Source organism: Panthera tigris, chromosome E2 (genome assembly GCF_018350195.1).
Source record: "Panthera tigris isolate Pti1 chromosome E2, P.tigris_Pti1_mat1.1, whole genome shotgun sequence".
Taxonomy (NCBI): domain Eukaryota; kingdom Metazoa; phylum Chordata; class Mammalia; order Carnivora; family Felidae; genus Panthera; species Panthera tigris.
In genome coordinates this window covers 40179649-40202500 of record NC_056674.1, presented here as the reverse complement: position 1 = coordinate 40202500, position 22852 = coordinate 40179649, and positions in this window count along the sequence as shown.

The following is a 22852-nucleotide window of genomic DNA, read 5'->3' as shown; positions in this document are numbered from 1 at the left end:
TAAAAGAAAACCTCAAATGTATATGGTTTGCATTCAACATCCATCCCGATCACTAACTGATGTAATATTATCACAATGGATTTTTGATACGTTGTGTATGAGGTTACCTACCATTTCAGACACTAATGACCCAAGGTTAAAAGTAATCCAGGGAGACTGTGTGATAACATCTATTCCTTCTCCCTCCATTGGCAGAAATCTTTCACAGATTATGCTATCCATATTTAACTTCTTGGCCAAAGGATGGAAACCTACATAGCATTTCCTGACATATTTATAACAAATCTACCACCATCTCTTCTAGTCTTAGAAATATTCATTAAGACAGATTTAATGTCTTTGCAGCTTGTGTGATCAAGGCAGTACATAGGTTGATGAGACATTATCTTTATTCCACAAATATTTTTCCAGGGCTTACCAAGGGCTATAAATAAACTGATTATATATCCCATTATTTGGGGGGAACTAAAAGTACCAGAGAGAAACCCACATGTTATCATCCTACTACAAGGCAATGCAGCTCAAGATTTGAGGGAAGTGTTGCTTAGCAGTATGAGGGGCACAGGGACGCCCTCGGGAGGTATATTAGATATGGAAATAGTGACAGGCAGTGATTTAGCATGTCATGTTGAGGTTAAGTTGGCTTGTAACAGTTGGACTGCAAGGTTCTCCATCAAATTTTTGATCTTCTCATAAACTTACCTCTTTTGCATTTTTCCTTGATCCCAGACTTCCTCTTTTACATGAACTAGCTATTTTACAACATGGGCCTCATATAACCAGGTAAACTCAAGTACACATATCTCCACAAATCCATTATGAGAAATGGAAAACATGACATGATTATGGTGAATGAAAAATCTTCTTATATGAACAAATCTCTAGTTAACTGAGGTTTTGTTTTATTTCCTCTTTATTTCCCTATCACCTGTCCTCCTCCCTGGCCTCTGTAAACATTAATTTGTCTTTCCATCTATAGTACAATTTTGAATTAAAATCTGTACTAATGAAAATTCCCTAATGTGCTTTTCATTTCTTATGAACTTCTAGCAATGTTGTGAAGGGCATCTTTCACATAAGTTGTAATTTTGTGAACATGTAGCATATGTTCTGTTGTATTTGATGTTTTATATATAATATGTAATACACACACACACACACATATATATATATGTATATACACATACATATATCTATATCTATATGTATGGATATAGATACAGATGTAGATAGATATATATAAAACAAACTCTGCAGGTACAGGAGAGCAGGGTGCTATATAAAGTGGTAGGAATTTTTGGGGCGCCAGGGTGGCTCAGTGGGTTAAGGGTCCGACTTCAGCTCAGCTCATGATCTTACAGTTCATGTGTTCGAGCCCTGTGTCAGGCTCTGTGCTGACAGCTTAGAGCTTGGAGCCTGCTTTGGATTCTGTGTCTCCCTCTGTCTGCCCCTCCCTCACTCACACTCTATCTCTGTCTCTGTCTCTGTCTCTCTCTCAAAAGTAAATACACATTAAAAAAATAATGAAATAAAGTGGTAGGAATTTCAAAGATGGCAAAAATGGTGGTGGTCATAGCAACTAACATTACTTAAGGGCTTATTTCGGGCCAGACACTGTAGTAAGCACTTAGAAAATATTACTTATTGACTTTCACAATAATAATCTTTTAAGGTAACTATTACTTTTAATCATCCTTTTATAAGTAAGGAAACTAATGAAGAGAGTGGCTAAGCACACTTTCCAAGGTGCTAAATTTCAGAGCTGGCATTGATCCAGGGTCTATGTGATCCCAAGGCCTGATGATCTGATCCTGCTGTAATATTACTCCTATCAACTATTTCCGTATTGAGTAAAATGGATGAGAAACAGGAAGAGCAAACAAAATATTTGTCTCTGGCAATACACCTAAGCTGCCTGCTTATGCGCATCTTGGTTACATGTAGAAACCAAACTGAAGATTTTTTCTCTACCACATCTCAACCTCAGGAAAGAAAAGTTGACCTTCTCCCAGTCGTTGCTCCATTACTGGCCCTTACTTTCCTTTCCTGGTTCATCATTCCTTCTTGGATGCCATATCTTCTTGTTCCCTTCTACGCCCCATTGTCACATGACTGAATAGGTACTCTTTGTACTCTGGTTGTCTTCAGTCTCGCACTCTCCACTGACCAGGAATGGCCCTCCTTTGCCCTGCAGACGATGTTAATAATATGCAGGACTGATGGCTGGATTTAGACGATATAAAAATAGCACCAGTTTCCATTCTCTTCTTTGTATTTTTTTAAATATACCTGAAATCCTTATTCTGAAACATTTAAAATATACCTACATGCACAGAACAAATCCAACTTGGCTTGATATGTGAATAAATGAAAGGGTGTGCCACGTCTTACAATAACAAGAAAACCTGTCACTGCTGTAATCGCTCTTCGGATCTAAGGAGCAAATGACCTCTTTAAGTAAAGCTGCAGATTCCCCAAAGCGAAGCACTCCCGTGGGAGAGCAGTCATCAAATTCCCTGAAGTGACATCTCCATAGATCCGCCAATGTGTGAGGGCGACAAGCCATTTAATTACTGAATAGGCTCTCCTTCCCTGAGGTCCCTTTGTGAAATTGTATGAAACAATTCTCTTCAAATTTATTCCTGAAATGTGTCATCACTGCACATCTTTTCATTATTTTCAGATAAGCAGAGAGATGGATTCTTTTCCAAATGTATTTATTTGGGTGAGATTTTTTTTTTCTTTTTTCTTCCTTCCTTCCTTCCTTCCTTCCTTCCTTCCTTCCTTCCTTCCTTCCTTCCTTCCTTCCTTCTCCTTCTCCTTCTCCTTCTCCTTCTCCTTCTTCTTCTTCTTCTTCAACTTTGATGCTAGTTGCTTTGAGAAATTAAAAAAAAATGCACCAAGCAATTTTACAACTAAACTTACCTGCCTGTGAGTAAAAGTGTGGTTTTTCTTCAAAACTGAGTATCTGTTTTCCTGTAGCACTTCCTGGTGTTCTAAAGCAGTATCTTTATAATCTTTCCTGTAACTCCTATAAATATTGTCTTATTTGCTTTCCTTCTGATGGTATTTGTGTCCCAACTGTGTTTTCCGGCGACTTTAAGTATTCCACTCAGGACAAAGTTTTTAAAAATCTCTTCATGATTCTTGTGAAAATGAAGTGACTTGGCTTCTCATACCCTTGAAAATACTGCTCTTTGAATGAGTAGGGATTCTTCAATCCCATGCTTGAGTTTGACTAGCCAACTGATGCTAGTAAACTGATGCTAGTAAAACTGGGGATTACACATCCTTATACAAGCACACATATATACTACTGTCCTCAAACCCGGGTGGGGATGCTGGATTGTGAGCCCTCCTCCCTTTGACTTTGCTGGCACAGATCCACAAATCTTACTGCAAGCAGATTTATTTCTCTCATTCTTTTCCAGTCCACCCTATTATTTCAATCTTTATTATTTTTTTCCTCAACAGCTGCAGTTAGTTTCATGACTATGTTTCTTTCATTAAAAGCCTATACTTAACAAAACCTGGGTTTCTCTGTAATTAGAATGTTGCATACAATTTAGAGAAATGCTGTGGTTAAGGCATGTGTCTTTGATAAAGTTTTTTTTTTATTGTAAACTGCTTATTTTGCTTATTTCTTTGAAGAACTTCAAAAATAATTTTCGCAGCACAGCAGGTCAAAAAGAGGATTTCTTCTTAAGGAAATGAGTGAATGTTAAAAGGAGAGAGGGTACACGCTATTGTGTTAATGTCTTTGTTCGTAAAATCTCAAAGGATTTTAGAATTGGTCTTCTCTTCATTTGTCTTGTTTCCTTAAGAAATTCGCCTGTATTTTGCTTGAAGAAGCTGGGAATTTCATTTCTTTAAATTCTTAAAGCATTTTGACAATGATCAGCAGCCTCTTCTGAGTGTCTGTACCGATGTCTTTCTCTGACAGTTAAGGCGTTGTAAGGATAGTATGACACTGGAACATATAGTGGAATCCCATTGATACATCCAGGGATACCCTTCACGTATTGTCAACAGGCTCTATCACTATCTGTGCGCTGAACAAGCATCCGTACAAGCAAGACAAGAGAGCAGTTAAGAGCTGGGACTCTGGGTCTATGGTGCCTGGGTTAAAAACCAGCTCTATTGCTTATCACGGGGGCTTAGGCAAGATATTTAACTTTGTTGGGTCTAGTTTAATTTTTTTTTAAGTTTATTTATTTGTTTTGAGAGAGACAGAGACAGCATGAGTTGGGAGGGGCAGAGAGAGAGAAGAGAGAGAGAAAGAATTCCAAGCAGGCTTCTCACTGTCAGTGCAAAGCCCTATGCAGAGTTCGAACCACACCGCGAGATCATGACCTGAGCAGAAACCAAGAGTCGTCTGCAACCGACTGAGCCACCCAGGCATCCTTGGGTCTAGTTTTCTTATCTGTAAAATGGGAGTCATCAAAATGGAAATGTACCTCAGAAAGTTGTTATAAGGATCACATGAAATAAATACAGGAAAATATTTAGCACAGTGCCTGACACATTATTAATGACAGTTAAGTGATATTATTAGAGCATGCAAACGTATAATAAGCACTCTGTTGTCAAGTTCTGTTTATATGGGGTACACAAACTTGAAAAAGAGCTAACAAAAGATAGAATACTGTAGGGTCAATTTACTGATACCTGATGAAACCTGATGCCATCTTCCATGATTTAGTATTGTCAATGGGGAATTCTCTGGCACTTTGTGAGCCTGTTATGAGACGGGGAAGCAGCACAGATTGTGCAATGATGGTATGTGAACATGAACATTTCACTCATCCTGCTGGTCTCGTCCCTAGTCCACAGCAGCCATTATTAATGGAACAGGGACTCTCTCTTGCAGCATCAGGCACTCTCTCTGCAGAGCCAGGACATAATCTCAGGCTCCTTTTCAACATCCTGTCCCAGATAGCCATGTTGGCAAAACCTCTCTGTGGAACCTGGCCTAGATTATTTTTAAGGTTCCTTCCAGTTTCAAAAGTCTATGAGTCTAAAATTATATTTAGAACTTGAAAATGCAGTTCCAGTTGATCTCACTGGAAAATTATAACACAAGAATCTACTATAATTGCCAGGGAGACATGACTACCACTCCTCAGATCCAAACCCATCAGGCCTGCATTCAAGGACATCTAGGATTGATGGTTTGCTTCTCCGGTGTTCTGCCATATGTATTTTTTTCTCAGAATATTTATAAACAATGAATATTTAACTTCTAGAATAACTTTGCTGATGGAAGCTTTCTGCTTTCTGAAGTAGCACATTACATCTATGGGTAAATATTCCTATTAAAGCATTCTTTCTTGTATTAGACCAAATTTCTATTGCTTCTCAGTGTGATGGCCAGATTAATATCAACTATGATTGAGTTTACTAAAGTAATACGTAAGTGTAGCCAGCTCCTTTATCTGCTCTCGTTTTTCATCACCAAATGAACCATCCACAGGTCTTTAAATATTCTTCCAATGGTACAAATGTTTTAATCCTTTATCATTTCAGTTGCCTTACTATGGGTACCATCTATTGTGCTGATTGGTATTCTCTAAACATTCCATCTCATAGACTCTTATCTATACTTGGTAAGTATCTCCTTTTTTGCCTCATTCTTAAATATATTTATTTGGAAAAGTAATACTGTATCTTAATAAACATCCACCTGGTTTCTTAAAAGAATAATCTACTGTAGTCTCTGGGGACATTTACACAATGTCAATTAAAAACTGATGAAAGCTGTCTGTAAAACACAAGGGTCTAAAGTAGTAAAAGTGTCTAGTATGGGGGCATATTAGCATTGAACAACAGGTAGGCACTTAGCCTTTCTCTCAACTCTAAGGTATTTCTGTATTCAATGCTCACTTGTAGTGAAACACTGTGCTGCCTTAAAATGGGATTCTGGGACCATATATACTCAATTCCTTCCTTCTGTTGGAACCTACCAGTAGAAATAGGGTTATTCATAAATCATAAAAATAATAAATAAGAAGAAACAACAGTGTTGTGTACACATGTTAATAATGACACTACTAGCAGTACTCGACTTCTACTACTGGCACCTCTTAACTTTAAAGACTCTCTGCTCAACACCAAGCTCTATGGTAAGGACTTAACAATGATGTTATAATTTAACTTCTAGATCATTTTGTGAAGTAACTATCATTACTCACCTCTATCATAAAACAAAACAAAAAAGTAAGATACAGATGGAAAATGAGCTTGGAATTTCACCTATAGTTACTGGCATGCAGAGGGAATATTTTGAGCAATTTTTTGATGAGAAAGAGACATTGTGAAAAGTCAACTTAAAAAATATTGGCAAGTACTTGAGGCTGTAATAAAGTTTGGTCTGACTTCAGAGTCAGAGTAGAGCTTCTAGCTGCCACAGTACACTCCTTCTATGCTGTTAGACTACTCAAAACGGCGAAGAGAAGAGATAAAGATAATTTTCAGCCTAAAATCCTGGGGTTACCCAGAAGCTTATGGTGCTTAACTAAGACAGTGAGCTCAGGTAGATTTAGATATTGCTCAACTTTTCAGAGTGTATGCAGCAAAAGTGCCTGAGTCCTTAGAGGAAGCTGAGCTGTTTCATTTATTCTTTGTTCCTTTTGATGATTAACATGTCCCCATCTTTCCATTTCACTGTAAGAAATAACTCCCTGCTCTGTGTTGCCACATAAAGAACTGTGCACGTGTTGTTTAGAAATCTCAAACTTAGTGGATAATCATAGCCACATACATTCATATGTGCCTTCTGTGTAATTATACTGACTTTGTGAGAATTCAGGCTTATTCCAGGAATAGAAGAAAATCCTATGTGCAAAGATATATTTTCCATGCATTCATATTGCAATTTTAATGAGTTTGAAAAAAAAAAGTTTTACTGCTTCAAAGATTGTTAACATGGTTAAACCTAGGACACTTCAAGTGGTGTCAGTAAAGAAACATGCGTCTTTTTCTGTGTGTGTGTGTGTATGTGTGTGTTTATGATTAAAGTATCAGCTTATGTGGCATTTGCATTACTTTCTAAAATAATGTCTTATCTTTCAAAATAAATCACAAGCAGAGACACTCAATGTGTTGATCATTTTGACAATAAATATCTCTGCCACTAACACAGCAAAGTTAGTTTTCCAAAGAAAGGAACCCACGAGAGAAAATTTCCAAGAAGTGCTCTAAGGTTTCTTAGGTTCACTGGATTCTCTGGACCAGAAAGGAATTTCTGGTGACCTTCAGTAGAGTGACAATGAAGAAGGAATCAGCATCATTAACTTATGCTGATGATGATGTCAGAATGGCTAGGTGTTTATCATGAAAGAAATGAGAAATTGGGTCCCACAGGGGCCCTACATCGCATCAGTAAAAGAACTTCCTCTGTATGACTGCCAAGTTTCCACGTGAGTTTCTCATTCAGAAGAGCTGATACATTGATTTTTTCACTCCAGTTTCTCATTAACTTCACCAATAAAACAAAGCCAAGCTTTAATGGTGATTTCATTGATCCAGTCCTATTTTGTCACCATTAATTGGCATTTATTGAGGCTCTATGAAAAAACTGAGTTAGACATTCTATATGACTAGCAAATTAAATAGAAAAGAAATTATGATCTCTGACATCCAGAAGAGCAAGCGTGGAAACACTGAGGTTTTGTAAAATCTAAAACTCATGTTCAATGCTCAGCTCTGCCAGACTCACTGGTCTAAGAGAGTCACTCTGGGCTTCAGGTTACTCACCTGCCAAATGAGGAAAATTATGCCTATCTCACAGGATGGCTGTAAAAATTAAGTAAAATCACTACCATCACATGTCTTGTTCCATACTTGGCACATTATAGATTCTCAATCAGTACTCACCCAAACCTCTTTTTCTGTAAAGGGTTAACATCCTACTAATTTAAGAGACAGAAAAGATACAGAAAAGTACAAAATGAAAGAAAATGTGGGGCTCAGTCGGTTAAACGTCCAACTATGGCTCAAGTCATGATCCCCCAGTTCACAGGTTCAAGTCCTGCATCGGGCTCTGTGCTGACAGCTCAGAGCCTGAAGCCTGCTTCAGATTCTGTCCCCCTCTGTCTCTCTCTCTGCCCCTCATCTGCTTGCACTCTTTCTCTCTCTAAAATAAATGTATTTTTTTTGTAAATTTTTTTACGTTTATTCATTTTTGGGAGACAGAGAGAGACAGAGCATGAATAGGGAAGGAGCAGATAGAGGGAGACACAGAATCCGAAGCAGGCTCCAGGCTCCGAGCTGTCAGCACAGAGATCGACGTGGGGCTCAAACTCACGAACTGTGAGATCATGACCTGAGCCAAAGTCGGATGCTCAACCGACTGAGCCACCCAGGTGCCCCAATAAATATTTTTAAAAACTGAAAAAATGAAAGAAAATTGGAAAAATCTTAATTTTAATTATTGAAACTATAAAATTATATATGGAAAGATATAAAATAAAAACATGACAATTACTGTAATGTATCAGAACCATGATCTTTAGCAACACTGAAGTTATTTCTAGGAGGATTCAAATTTTAATTTATATTTTAAAATCCAGTGAATCAAATTATTGTCTTAAAGTACAAGTTTATAATACTCTTTATGAAAAATGAATACTGTGTGTGTGTGTGCGCTTGTGTGTGGGTGCACGTGTGTGTAAACTTTAACACCAAGAATCAATAATGCTATAGGCAGGTTTGAGATCCAAAAGGACAGTTAGCCTCTGAGTCACTGTCTGGGTTCTATGTAAATGGACTTACCATCTTACACTGCCTTGGACCAAATAGATTTTAAGTTGGTAACACTAGAAATGACTTCCACTTTATTCTTTCCCTTCTCCTTTTGCTTTATTAATTTTAAGGACTTTCCTTCTTCGGTATAAGATTGTTAGCATCTTGACAAAGAGAAGATGAGGGATTTTAATCTGATATCCTGCTCAAATGCTACTGTTTTCAGAATAATAATAGACATAATTCTCAATTTCGTGTATAATAACTGTCAAATTGCAAGTCATACTTTCTAAAGAGTGTGGGTGTTTGTGTATGTATACATGTAGTTCATGTATTTATTTATTTATTTATTTATTTATTATTTTTACTGGTGTCATTTGACACGAAAGCAATCTAGAAATCAGAACATGCCATTAAACCACAGTCACACATTCAAACCATCTCATGATATTTTCATTAATTGTCCTGCTTTTGCTCTTTCAAAGATGATAATCTGCTGAGGGCTGTTCATTTTTAGCTCAATTTTTTCCATGACTGTTATCTGTAACAGGCATGGTTTCATCAATCATAGATTTATTCACAAGTAACTATAATAGCTTAAAATATAATGCAATGATTTCAATTTGATTAGCACACATTAAGACTACAGCTCATGAATAAAGCAAGTATGTTTGGATTCCTGTAGGTATCAACTGTCCGCCCAAACTCTAAGGACACTTAAACAAAGAGCTCAAACATTCAACCCCTAAGCACTTCTCTCCTAACCAATGGACACCAAAGGCCTTGTAATATCATTTTTATGCAAGTGTCAAGGAAAAGATAGCATAATACCACACCCTTTATTGAATTCCTACTGAGTGAACCTTGTTTTAGAAACTTCAATTATCTTGAATTTACATGGCAAAACTACCAGAGAGAAATTGCAATCTCTGTGAATTCTCATGACCAAAGTTGAAGGTTCACAGATAATAACCTCACCAAAGGATGAAGAGTCATTGGAGTAATAGGCTTTAAACAGATCTCGAGACTTCAAAAGTCATGCATTCTTTTTTCCCTTCCTACATCCTGGTACATAGTAAATCAAATATGCTCCTATTGGCTGTCATCACGCCACAAGTTGAAATCTGGATTCATTTATTTGGCTCATCATCCTCTAGTGGCCTAGGCATTTTCTGTCCTTTTTATTGCTCTTCAGCAGTAGACACAATTAATAATACACAACAAGTTTGTGATGCTAGAGGGCATTACTATGTGTAAGGAAAATACTTAAACTCTTCTAAAAAACTAGTATTAATAAATGAAAAGAAACATATGTCAATGTAAATCATATTTGTGTGTATCTGTGTTTCCTAAAGAAACAGGACTATAATTCCCTTTTTCATTCCTAAAGAAAATCTTAAATCTTACAAATACATTTTATGATGTATTGAATTTTTTTTCATGTCTGACAAAATATTATACTTGAACATAAGATTTTAAACATTTTGATTTTATTTAATTATCATTCAGGTGATCAGACAATTCCACAGAGATGAGAAGACTATCTTAAGAAAAAGCTAGAGGCAGTTTTTAATACTGATTCCAAGCTACATCTTAGGAAAGGATAATTTTGCTTTTTGATAGTAGAACTAGCAGTTTCGTTGAATCCCCATCTAAATAGAATTTAATAGTGCTTATTTCATGCTCATATGGTCAGGTTTTTGGTCCAATTTGTTTGTAATGAGTTAGAGTAACTGATATGCTAATCACTGTTAGTTAATTAAAAGCGGAGTTTCCATTTAGCTATAAAACTCATTAGAGTGCCAACCATATCGCACATTAGATGACCTGATTCACATATTTGAACTCTTAAAATGAGAAGGAGGTGGTAGAAAATCTATTTGATATGTTGCCAGGAGTGTCACTAAGTTGCTTCCAGAAACAGATTTGCTCTAATGATCAGAAGACCTAGGTTCTACTCATCACTCTATTGGTGTTTAGCTCTGACATTTGGGTTTTGGCTCTTAAATCCTCAAAGACTCGATTTTCCAAGAGCAAAGGATAGAATAGGATTAAATATTAAGTTGTGTAGGCCCAACTTTCTTGTGATTCTGCAGCCAAGATTCAAAAGTGATTCTGTAGCGTGGGTAGCTCAGTTAGTTAAATGTCCAACTTCAACTCAGGTCATGATCTCATGGTTTATGAGCTCGATCCCCACGTCAGGCTCTGTGCTGAGAGCTCATAGCCTGGAGCTTGCTTTGGATTCTCTGTCTCCCTTTCTCTCTGCCCCTTCCCCACTTGTGCTCTGTTTCTCAAAAATAAATAAAACCATTAAAAAAATCTTCAAAAGTATTCAAAGATTTGTCTCTGCTCAGGCACTTTCTAGCTGTGTGATCTTGGGAAAATATATAATCACCCTGATCTTCATTAAGGAGTTAGGATGACATGAGGAAAAACCTGGTACTCACATAGCACTGGTGCTCAACTAAGGGCATGACAATGATGAAGAAAAACAAAAAAAGATAATGATGAGGGTCAGGATACCTGAGAAGTAGGGGGAGCAGCAGGATAAGGAGCTGGAAGAGAGAGAAAAAAAAAGAGTATTCAAGAGGAAGAAAGAAATGCTCCAGTTTATGCATTTTGCTGATACTATAAACTTATGAAACTTACAAAAAAATAAACTTTTAAAGAAGAAAAAAATCCATATACATAGGCACTGAAACCTATTCTAGAGGAGCTTTCCTGAAAACCTCATCTACAAGATTCTGCTTACAAGTGTTAATCACACATATATTTCAGGGTAGAGTAAGTTTTGGGAAAGGATCACTTAAAGAAAACGATCTACGTAGGGTGCCTGGGTGGCTCAGTCGGTTAAGCATCTGACTTAGGCTGAGGTCATGATCTCATGGTTTGTGGGTTCGAGCCCCATGTTGGGCTCTGTGCTGACAGCTTAGAGCCTGGAGCCTAGTTGAGATTCTATGTCTCTCTTTCCTCTGCCCCTCCCCTACTCATGCTGTCTTTCTCTCAAAAATAAATAAACGTTAAAAAAAATTTAAATGAAAATGATCTACAGAAAGTAGGGCCACCCAGAATTTCTAGAATATTAGTATGCACAATGATATATCCATCCTTCCTTCCTTCCTTCCTTCCTTCCTTCCTTCCTTCCTTCCTTCCTTCCTCACCTTTTTTGAGAGAGTGTTGGGGGATGTAGAGGTTTGGAGATCATACAGGCCTAGTACTCTATGGAGCAAACATTAGGAAATATTAGAATGATAAAAATAAGTGAAGGTTTGGATCCTAGAAACCTGATTAAATAGTCACTTCTGTCATTTAACTATGTCACTTAACAGAGCAAATCCTTGGTGACTGTGTGTGAGGAAGATGATCCCTTCTTTGAAAGACTGTTTTGAGAACTAAAATCAATAACAGAAAATGTTATCAGCATGTGATGGAGACTCAATCAATTGATAGCAATAATATGATAGACTCCAGGTTCATTTCCTCTTGCTGAAGCACAAAAAAGAGTAAATTGTGCCTCTTCTCCCATTCTCCACTTGAAATCCATTTGCTATGAAACATCAAAGGTTTATTCCCATATGTGGAACACTGGGGAAACACTTTGTTGTTGTGGATTGCTTCCTTCTTGAAATAGAATGAGAGGAAAATGGAATGGAAAACTAGGGGAGTTTGAAGGGGAGTTCAATGCCTCAAAAGAAGGAATCTGAACTAAGACTGAGAGTGTGGGCAGAATACACATGCTGAGGTTAATGCTATTGGAAGTTAACTAATTCTTTCTGGAGGATGGTTATCATTTGCAGTAAAGCAGCTGCCAACTGTTGTAAAATATCAGGGTAGCTGGATCTGTCACTGAAACAAGCCAATGGGAACAGACCTTATCCTGCAGGGGGCATGATTAAAACCAGAGCCATTTTCACAGATAATCCATTTATAAATCATGGTAATAAAATGGTCATCATGACAGCAGCTCAGTGACATTTTTTCACAAGCTCAGCTGTATCCAGGCAACCAAAACATCTTAACTCAGAGAAAAGAAAGGCAGACTGGGGTTCCAGGAGTCAGGGAGCAAGATCCCACTGTCTGGTTCTCTTTTCCCATGAGAGAAGGTGATGTGTTGATGACTAAAGGAGCTTTATATGACCCTGGTTACTACAGTTCACTTTTTGTGCATGCCAGAATCAATGGACATCAGGAATTTAGGTGTTTCTCAACTCTTTCCTCATTCTAGCAACTGATGAATGGGGAACTCCAAGGCCCATTATATCCATGTCCAATTTTGATCCATTCCTTGCTGTGAGAGATTCAACTGATCAGCAGGAGCTGGAGAGAGAAGAACATATGGCAAAAATCCAGGTATTCTCTACTCAGCTGTTTACATGTGTAATTGCAAATCAACAGTGGCTGAGGTATTATGGAGAAGAGGTTCTAATAAGCATCATTACAGCAACTATCATGCTATAATGCTAGCAAAGTGTCTCTTTCCCTCAGAGGAGAGCTAAGCATACTCTTTTCACTCTTTTGGGATTTTTCTATGCAACCCGTCTTCACAAACTTCTGATGACTGAGCTCTCATGACTCAGCAGGGATTTAGATATTTAAAGTAAAACTAAATTTTATCAAATACTTTTCCTTCACTTTTAAGCACTATAACACAAATATATTTGTATAAATTCCATCAAATGACTTGCTTTAATGGAAAGACCAAAATATCATGGATTGTTAAACATAAATTTATAGATATTAACTTCTATGCGTGTGTACATATGCACATATATTAGATGAGATTCTCTTTGTCATGTCAACGGAGAATAATAATCCTTACTCAGCTACACAAGATGAAAGCAGAAGTATAAAAGGCAAAGTGCTATGGTCAGGGTAACTATTTAATATTAGCATTATAGCATGAAAGATGCTGCCATGGTTCCAATAGATCCCTTTACCCTAGCCCCTTTTTAAACTTTATTGAAGAATAAGTGAAAAATGTAATTGTGCCTATTTAAAGTGTTCAAGGTGATGATTTGATATACCTATACATTATGGAATGGTTACAACGATCAAGATAATTAGCATATCCATCACCTCACACAGTTAACGGTGTCTGTGTGTGTGTGTGTGTGTGTGTGTGTGTGTGTGTGTGTGTTTGCGTGGTGAGAATGCTTCAGATTTACTTTTGTATGTCAATTCCAAGTGTGCTTTCACCAGTATCAGCTAACCTCTTTCCTTCTTGGTAGGAAGCTTGCCCTCAGGCTGTCAGTACAAGGCTGTCATCTTGTTTTAGTACAGCAAGAACTTCAAATGCCTGGGGAAGACTTCAACCAATAAATGAGGAATATAGCCAGTTATGTTGACATATTTTTGGGGAAATTCCAATATTTCCATGGAGGCACTTTATATGTCTGCCTGTGTGTAATACATGCTGTCTCTAGAGATCACATGTGGGACTAAGCCAAAATTTCCCTCCCTGGAATTTTGTTTGGTACTACATCTTTGTGTGATCTCTTTCTTCCCACTCCCCACTATCCTACCATGTTTTCCTGAATATTCCTTCATGTTAAATCTACATTGCCATGGATCCTTTTCTTTATAGTTCTTTCCCAGGAGCCCAGCTTGGATATCTGGAAAGGGGATGGAAATAGTTAGGACCTGAGTGGAGACTAGACTTAAGAGAGGCTCCCAAGGACCTATTATATTTCATGTGTGAAACCTAGGAATCATACAGTAGCCAGAAATATACTCCAGGTGAAAGCATCACACAGGAGATGGCTAGATGGTTCGAGACCATGATCTGGATACAAATAATTACATTGATTAAACATTAATAATTCACAACTATAATAATTTCCAGCAATGACTGAGGCTTTGGGTTATGTGCTGTCCTGAGAGCTTTAATGCATTTCCCCCCTCATTCAGTGCAGACAACATTGAGGTAAGAGTTATTACTCTTTAACAGATGTGGATACAGAGGCCTGACAATGTTTTGTAACTTATGTAAGGTTTCATAGTTGTGGACCTGGATTTGTGCCTATGTGTGTCTGACTCCTGAGATTTTAAGTGTAATCACTATGTTGTAAAAGGTGCTTACCAGCTAACATTTTCCCTGAAGAAAAAAGTGAAGACCAAGTCTGATAGGATGAAGCTGGTGTGATAACTAGTTGTAGCAAATGCTATATTTTAATGTACATCTCTGTGTCCCTTGAATGTGTCTTCCAGGGACATAAAGGTTAATGCCCACTGTAGTAGAAAAATACTTTTGTTTTTTACCCTTAATAAATCTACCCCCACACCTCCTACCACCCTCCATATACGGACACGTGCGGCCCCCATTGCCCTACCTTCCAAAACTCAGCAAACCTTAACAGTGGCATACTCAAGGCCACATAGCTAATAGAGGCAGGTTTGGCTTTGAATCTGTATCTTCTGACTCCAAGCCCATATAGATTTCTTTCCAACAATATCATGCTAATTTAGTGTATCATTCCCAAATCCTGGGCAAATTCAGAACTGGCTTAGTATTAGACGGTTATCCAAGTATAAGTTTCCAGTGGAGATGCCAAAACCAAGGCTTTATAAACCTCAACTTTCTAAAGGGATGGTGAGATTCAGTTTTCCTTGTCATTCGCCTGCCAACCCTCTACCCTTTGGACTCAGCCTTGCTTTGAAATGCTAATTTAGAGTGCTTCAAGTAGGTATTAACCAAAAATTATTAATAAGTACTTCTCAAGCTCAAGTGTAATAGGCCCCATAGAAGACACAAAATTGTTTATTCAACATATTTAAATGTGTCTTAAATGAACTAATTGCTTTTCCTGGGTGCTGTGCCAGATTTGTGGCTTTATCCATATGGTAGAGATTGGGAATCTGAAAGGAGAGGCTATAGACCAGCAGACACATCTCTCAGTGCATCCACAGACAAGGAGATGCTAATATCAATTATTTCATAGAACTAAGGTCATAAACATAGTTCCTGTCTTCCTGAATTGAGCTCTGACCACACCAAGGGGATGAAGAATAATGTGTACACTATATAGACATCTAAAACAACTGTATTTCTTTATTTGTGAGGAATTATGGAGACAACCCTCATTTCCATTCTGCCACCTCATTTCCCTGAAATGCAGGGTCATTTACACATAGTTCCCATAGGAATTTACTCAAATGTTGCCCCTTGATTACAATCAATTAAGTCGGATGACCATTTGCCTATTTGCTCTCAGATCTGCTCATTTCTCTCCACCTGCTCTTTTATAATACCTGCAAATTACATTCACAAAGCCAACATGTGGTTCTATGCAGGCAATGGACACCCTGGGAGAAAATTGAAGGATCAGGTAAGGGAAGAGGATAGCCTGCATCTCTCCTTCTCTCTATGCTTTGGGAGGCACTGCTGAGGAAGGGAATATATTTTCCATTATTGCATACACTCCCAGATAGGGAGCCACCAGCACTGAGATTTAAAGCTCCCATTAAGTGAAACCATATCTTGTGTTCCAGAAAATGCCATTTTTTTTTTTTTATTCCTTGGGGCAGTAGCACTTTCCAGTTGTTGCTACTATCCTGATTTCCTCAGTATCTCCCACGCCCTTGGCCTTTTAGGTTTTCCAACATCTTTGTGTCTAGTGTCCCGATCAAATTCTTCTATTGAACTACCTCTTGTGGGCTCATTTTCCCCTGACTGTAAAACTGGTTTCAGCCTCTTGCCGTTTTATGGAGTAGGTATGTGAACTTATTCTTAACCTTGGTGTCTCCCCCAAATGAGTACAGCAGTGTCCATCCCCCTAAACAAATCCAACCTTTATTTTCAGAATATATGTACTTCCCCTTTATACACATTTACCCAGGCTTTCTATCACTCATGCACATACATGTGACTCAATGAAAAATTTCCAAAACTTATCAACAAGACCTCATTTATTTGATAAGAATCCTTAAGGATGTAGATTTCAGCTCTGAAGAGCAAAGAGAAATAGCAAAAAAGGAACAGCTCTAAGAGTCCAAGTAAGCACTCGTGAGGGCACTTCGGGCAGTAAGCCAGACTCTGCTCTTACTTTACATACAGTTCCCGTAAATGCAGATACCCAATTTCACAGGAGCTTGAAAAAGAACAAATAGGAATTCCAACAGCCACTGAAACACAGTAATAAGAATGATAGTTGATAAAGAGAAAATGATAACTGGAAGCAAAACTTTAAAATTAATATTAATATTCCCAAAGTGAAACAAGTTAGAACTTTTTGATGTAGGAGAAAACAGACTGCCCATATGTGTGAGTCATAATCCAATACGAGAATAGGGGCAAAAGAAGCTAGTATATACTTAGTACAGGGAATCAGTTTAGAGGTTAAATATGTGTCATTTCAATGTTGGGACACTTAAAAAAGATCTGTTAGGTGTGTATAATTCTGATTATTTTACATTTGAGGAAAACAAGGCCCTTTAAAGGCTTTAAAGGCCTTTGCTGATGTCGCATGTCCACACGTCCAGGAGAAGGGAACGTATAGGGATGTAAAACCCGGTGGATCTCACTCAAAATTCCATGGCATTATTGCTCCAGGTGGGACAACAGTTGTTGTTTAGAATCAAGATCTTCAGATTCTTTCATCTTAAGAGAAACAGTTCATTTTTCCAAGTACCCACATTTTAGGAAAGTGGTTAGGCATCTAATATATCGTAGAAAAACTTGCACTTACTACAAAGGAAAAATACACTGTTTTGAGGATTGGCTGCTGGAAGCGTTATATATGCAGGGGGAAAAAGAGGGCAACGTGAAACAGCTTAGATGCATGCAGTGCTACTGAACCTGACAGGACTCCACATTGCAACTCAACTTCTATTTGTTCTTAGTGACCATTTATAAACCAGTTGTTAAGCCCTGGCTTTCCTATCCGTCCCTCCAGAAATATCCACATTGTCTAGGACGGCCAGATTCAAAGCAGCTTCAGACATACAAGTACCAATCACTTCCTCTGCTGGTGAATGGAATTTAATCAGACTAGCAAACTAAACCAAAGTCACACAAAGGGTAATATTTGATGCGTTTAACAAGAAACCTTTATGCAACTGTTCCCATCAGTCAGAATAATACAGTGCTATTTTTACTTCATCTTGACTTTCCACAGAAAACTTTAAAAAGCTGAGGATCACTGCTGACTGTGAAGAGATGGTCTCCCACCCTCTAGAGGGACTCACTGCTGTCTCCATGAGACCTAAGGGGGGGGTCAGTGATGTGGCTGTTGCAAACAAGGTGACATTCACTTTCTCTGTGTCTGAAATAACGACCGGTTGCTACAGCATCACACCCTGCTTCCCTCCTTCTTTTTATCCCCTGTTCACCAAGTACTTCCACCTTCAATGGAATGTGTGACATTTATTTATTAAACATTTATTGCACATGTATTCCATGCCACTTGTCATGCTGGGCACCCTGAGGATAACAGGAACAGGTTATAGATGCACCTTTCAGAAGCTTGCAATAAAGGAAGGAGGATTAAGTTTAAGCCAAAATTGTGAAAATTATGACTCCTGATTCCCCATGGATCAATCACTAAGCTTTATCGCTGCCACACTAATATCCTTTTATACTACTTACTTATTATTATACATTCTGGTTTGGGTTAGAACCAGTCCTCACCTGGACTACTGTCATCATTTGTGCCATCTTTTTTGTTTGTGATATTCAGCTTTTATTCATTTATTTATTGAGAGATAAAGGGAGTATGTGAGCAGAGAAAAGGCAGAGGGAGAAGGTGAGAGAAAACCCTTTAAATTTTTAAAAACTTTACTTATTGAGAGAAAGAACAAGTAGGGGAGGGGCAGAGAGACTGGGAGAGAGAGAATCCCAAGCAGGCTCCACACTGTCAGCTTGGAGCCCAATGTGGGGCTCACACTGACTGACCTTGAGATCATGACCTGAGCCAAAACCAAGAGTCGGACGCTTAACCAACTGAGCCATCCAGGTGCCCCAGGAGAGAGAATCTTAAGCAGGCTCCATGCTCAGCATGGAGCATGACGAAGGGCTCAGTCTCACAACTGTGATTTCATGACCTGAGCTGAAATTAAGAGTCGATGCTTAACTGACTGAACCACCCAGGTATCCTCATTATTAAGCTTTTAAATTTAATTATAAAAACATAATTTAAAAAAGCACAAATAGCAATCGTACAACTCAGTGAATTTTTACATTATGAACTTACACACTCTCTCCTGGACTAAGAAATGGAATACAACCAGTACCCAGAAGTCACCTACACAAAACTTTCCATTTTCTACCACAAAGACAATGCTGAATTCAAACACTATGGATGTGGATTCAAATTTTTTGTATAAATGGAATCATATAGTATGTGTTTTTCATGTCTCTTTTCTTTTGTTCAATGCTTTGTCAGATTCCTCAATGTTCTATGCAGTGGTAATTTGTTGATTCTCATTGCTGCAAAATATTCCATTATGTGATTATACCGTAGTTAATTATATAAGCTACTCTTGATGTGCATTTGGTTTGTTTTTAAATCAGGTGTGTACAATTCTGATCATTTTACAGTTGAGGAAAACAAGGCCCTTTAAAAGCAGATACCTTTGCTGACGTCACATGTCCACATGTCCGTGACAAGGGAAAGTACAGGGATATAAAACCCAGTGGATCTCACACAAGATAATGTTTCTATAAATTTCTTGCATATCTCTTTTGGTGCATGTATGCATGCATTCCTGGTTGGGTAATAAACCTCGGGATGGAATTAATGGGCCACCTGGTTATACGCACATTCAGCTTAAGTAGTATAGACAACCAGTGTCTGGTAGGCACACTCCCATTAGTGGTGTAGGAGAGGATTTACCATCCAATCCTGCTCTACAAAAAATCCTCTTTATTTACTTTCTGAGACATAAATATGATCATGTGATGTTCCTGTTTAACAGCTTTTAATAGATAATTATTGTCCTTAAGATATTGTTCAAAATTCACTAGTACCCAAAAGGTCTGCAGCTTCTGTCCTCACCTCCATCTCCAGAGGAATCTCACACCTCTCTGCCTCTGAGGTTCTCCCCTCTGACCACAATGAAGCTCTCCCAGGTTCACATGCATGCTGTATGCTCATGGTCCTCTGAGCTCACACTCGACTCGCCTGAGATGTTTTTCCAGACTCACCTGTCTCATATTGCTTCCCCCCTCCTCTTCCTCTCCTGAAATTACCCATCACATGACCCCAAGAAAACTTCCTTCATTATACAAGGCAGTGACCAAAGTGGCATAATTTCCTCATTTGCTTACTTGCCTACTGTCTGTATTCCCCACTAGAATTTAAGCTTCAAAGGAGCTGGGAATTTCATAACTTGGTCACTTCTTAGTTTCTAGTATCTGATAGTGCTCAGCACCAAGTAGGTGCTCAATCAAAATTTGTACATGAATAAAGGAAACAGCATATTTGTACATTTTCTTCTTCCCCTCAAGTTGGTTCTCTCCTCTTTAACTGGTAACATATACTCATTCCCACAGTCTTGACTTAAATAGCATTTCCACTGGGGAAATTTCTTTGATTCACTGAGCTAAGTTAGTACACCCTGTGTATGCTATGAGAATTGCTCCTGAACTCTGACTTCATATCAATTGGTATACTCATGAAAAGATCAATGAATGATCCATAATATTTTGGTGTTTTTGAGCCATATCCATTCCTATCCCGTAAATTCCAAAAGGGCTTCAGTATCTGCTTTATTCACCACCATATCCCTTATACCCAGAACAGTGCTACACATAGACTTCCTAACTCACAAAGGCAGGTACTCAAGTTGTGAACATCAAGTCAAAGTGAAAATTATCCAGTGGCTGTCATATGGACTGACAACCTAGGTTGTATAAGAAGACATAATCAGGGCCAAGTAGGGAAGGACTGAGAAAATATTCACAAAAGTAATAATACATAAAAAAAACTATTATGTCAGATTTTGATAGGCACAGACACTTCAAGAGAATGAGCAGCCATGTACAGAAATGGGGACAGGGGCACCTGGGTGGCTCAGTTGGTTGAGCGTCCGAGTTTAGCTCAGGTCATGATCTCACAGCTTGTGGGTTCGAGCCCCACGTCGGGCTCTGTGCTGATGGCTCAGAGCCTGGAGCCTGCTTCGGATTCTGTGTCTCCCTCTCTCTCTGCCCCTCCCCTGCTCATAATCTGTCTCTCTCTCTCAAAAACAAACAAACATTAAAAAAAAAATAATAAATGGGGACAGAAAAGCTAACAATATGTTTAGGCAAGAGAGAGAAGGTAAATCGAAGCACTTAACTTTCTTTTTCTTCACTTCTTGTACCCAAATATTTTTTTTTTTTTGCTTAAAGACTTCAGTTTTTTACTATCCTTTCCAGCAGCACCAGTTAACAGTATTAATCAATTTTTGAGGAATTTATATCATACTGTCTTGCTCCCAGAACACAAATGTATAAACACCAAGGCATGTTCATGAAAGGCCATTTGGAATGGTGGGAAATGGTTTAGGCAAAACAAAAAAAAGGATATTGGGAAATACACACACACACAGCTTGCATAGGAAGGCTTCTATTTATACTTCAAACTACTATCTATGGGTAAATAAATAATAATATTACCTAATATTCATTGAGCAATATATGTCATGCACTCTTCTTTTTTTTTAATGTTTATTTTTGACAGAGAGAGATAGAGCATGAGCGGGGCAGGGGCAGGGGCAGAGACAGAGGAGACACAGAATACAAAGCAGGCTTCAGGCTCTGAGCTGTCAGCACAGAGCCTGATGCGGTGCTCGAACTCACAGACCACGAGATCATGACCTGAGCCGAAGTCAGACACTCAACCGACTGAGCCACCTAAGCACCCCTGTCATGCACTATTCTAAGACATCTAGCTAGGTATCTACTTTGTGAGGGGCATGAATTTGGCCTAAGCAGACATCTGATTGATTAATCACAACTTGATTTGAAAGTAATGTGTGTGTGTGTGTATGTGTGTGTGTGTGTGTGTGTGTGTGTTTTGCTGACGTTAGTATCATCACCACCACTATGCTTTATTGAGAACCTAGCATACTCCTGCTCCAAAGTAGTCCTTTAGCATGAGGTGGAGGTGGGGAGAAGCAAGTGTGGAGGAGAGGCATGATGTGATTCTATCAGATGATCTGGGTGATGATGATGATGGTGATGATGACGACGTGGGGCTTCAGAACAGAACTGCACATGTAGAGGAGAGGACTTCTCTATCAGACAAAGCAAGTGACTACCACAGAGGGAGAAGAAAGCTCTTCTTCAAGTAATTTCTTAAATACTGGCATTCCATCTCAAGCAAGCTGAGCAAATCAGAATGTCTTTCTGGGAAATTTGAGGTTAGAGGCAATTTAATGTAGTAAAAATGTGCTCTGTATGTGAATCAACAGGGAAAAAGCAGTTTGTACAAACCAGAGTGTGGCACATATATAGAAGTAAGCAAAGAAAAGAAGAACAAAGTTTAGGATTAGCTGGACTCTATGGATTCCCAATTCTATTCCTGGAGAAACCCTGTATACTGTTGGTTTTCCAGAGAAATTCCAGTAGTTATCCAAAAAGGAAACTCCACAGGGCTTCTTCATAAATTATGGCATCTTTATTAGGAAACTGTGACTCAATTATTTCTCTGAAGGTTCTCTATGATTTCCATGGATAATGGTAGAATAGTTGTGAGAAATGTTTGTTGTGCAAGAAAATGTTTGTTAGTGAAAGACAGAGAGAGAGGGAGAGGAAGGAAGGAAGGAAGGAAGGAAGGAAGGAAGGAAGGAAGGAAAGAAGGAAGGGAGGGAGGGATGAAGGGAGGGAGAAACGTATAGGTGACATCCCAAATAAACTTTTCTTTTTGGAGAATGACATCTTTTGTTGTCTGTCAGAAAGTAGTGCTCAAGACTGGGTGTTTGAATTGGGCTTTGGAAGCTTACTGCTCTCTCTAAGGTCACCTGTACTTCTGAATGTTTAGTGTAGCATATGTGACAAGCTGTGTCTTGCAAGGGGAATCTAAATTTCCTTCTGCTCTGAAAATGGGAAAGAGGAACTGTTGATATTATTAACCCTTTTCAAGATGGGCCTGAAGACATATAATCCTTTTTCTCACATCTGGCACATCCACAA